This window comes from Arachis duranensis, chromosome 2 (assembly GCF_000817695.3).
Source record: "Arachis duranensis cultivar V14167 chromosome 2, aradu.V14167.gnm2.J7QH, whole genome shotgun sequence".
NCBI classification, from domain to species: domain Eukaryota; kingdom Viridiplantae; phylum Streptophyta; class Magnoliopsida; order Fabales; family Fabaceae; genus Arachis; species Arachis duranensis.
Window position 1 is genome coordinate 64675343 of NC_029773.3, and position 1978 is coordinate 64677320.

Here is a 1978-nt window from a genome sequence, read left to right on the forward strand (position 1 = left end):
GGGACACTTTCTGATTAATTGTTTTTATCTTTCCCAAGCTTCATAGAGGGGTTCTCCTTCCTTCTGTCTGAAGGTTTTGGACTTTCCACTCTAAGCTTACTCAATTTTTGAGGTGGAAAGAACTTTGCCAAAAAGGCATTGACTAGCTTTTCCCAAGAGTTCAGACTTTCTTTAGGTTGTGAGTCTAACCATATCCTAGCTCTGTCTCTTACAGCAAAAGGGAATAGCATAAGTCTGTAGACCTCAGGGTCAACCCCATTAGTCTTGACAGTGTTACAGATTTGCAAGAACTCCGCTAAAAACTGATAAAGATCTTCCAATGGAAGTCCATGGAACTTGCAATTCTGTTGCATTAGAGAAACTAATTGAGGCTTAAGCTCAAAGTTGTTTGCTCCAATGGCAGGGATAGAGATGCTTCTCCCATAGAAGTCGGGAGTAGGTGCAGTAAAGTCACCCAGCACCTTCCTTGCATTGTTGGTATTGTTGTTGTTTTCGGCTGCCATGGGTTTTTTTTCCTTGAAGATTTCTGTTAGGTCCTCTACAGAGAGTTGTGCCTTAGCTTCTCTTAGCTTTCGCTTCAAGGTCCTTTCAGGTTCAGGGTCAGCCTCAACAAGAATGCTTTTGTCTTTGCTCCTGCTCATATGAAAGAGAAGAGAACAAGAAAATATGGAATCCTCTATGTCACAGTATAAAGATTCCTTGAGGTGTCAGAGGAAAAGAAAAATAGAAGGAAGAAGTAGAAAATTCGAACTTATCAAGAAAGATGGAGTTCGAATTGTGCATTAAGGAATAGTGTTAGTCCATAAATAGAAGGATGTGAGAAAAGGGGAATAAATTTTCGAAAATTAAGTAAAAGATTTAAAAACCTTTTGAAAAATACTCATTGATTTTCAAAAACTAAGAGTGGAAAAGAAATCAAGTGATTTTTGAAAAAGATTTTGAAATTAGAAATCAAAAAGATATGATTGAAAACTGTTTTGAAAAAGATATGATTAAGAAGATATGATTGAAAAGTTATGGTTTTAAAAAAGATATGATTGAAAAGATATGATTTGAAAAACAAATTAAAAAGATTTGATTTTAAAAATTAATGACTTGCCTAACAAGAAAAGATATGATTCAAACATTAAACCTTTCTCAACAGAAAAGGCAACACACTTGAAATGTTCAATCAAATCATTAATTGTTAGCATGTATCTTTGAAAATGGAAAGAAATTAATTTTGAAAAAGATTTGATTGAGAATATATGATTTGAAAAAGATTTGATTTTGAAAAATTTTGAAAACTTGAAAAAAATTTGAAATAAAAACAGAATCTTCCCTCTTGTGCCATCCTGGCGTTAAACGCCCAGAATGGTGCACATTCTGGCGTTTAACGCCCAAAGCTCTACCCTTTTGGGCATTAAACGCCCAGCCAGGCACCCTGGCTGGCGTTTAAACGCCAGTTTGCCTTCCTCACTGGGCGTTTTGAACGCCCAGCTTTTTCTGTATAATTCCTCTGATGTATGTTCTGAATCTTCAATTTTCTGTATTATTGACTTGAAAAGACACAAATAAAAAAATATTTTTGGATTTTTAATAATGAGGAATAATCAAAATGCAACTAAAATCAAATAACAATGCATGCAAGACACCAAACTTAGCAGTTTGTATACCATTGACACTAAAAAAATGAGAATGCACATGAGAAATAACAAAACACTCAAGTCAAGAGAATTCAAAGATCAGAGCAAGGAAATCATCAAGAACATCTTGAAGATCACTTAAGACACATGAATGAATGCAAGAAGAACATAAACATGCAATTGACACCAAACTTAACATGAGACACTAGACTCAACAAGAAACATAAAATATTTTTGGTTTTTATGATTTTGTAATTTTTTTGGATTTTTCGAAAATTAAGTGGAAAAGAAAATAAAGGTATCAAAATTCTTAATGAGAATTCCAGGAATCATGCAATGTTAGTCTAAAGCTT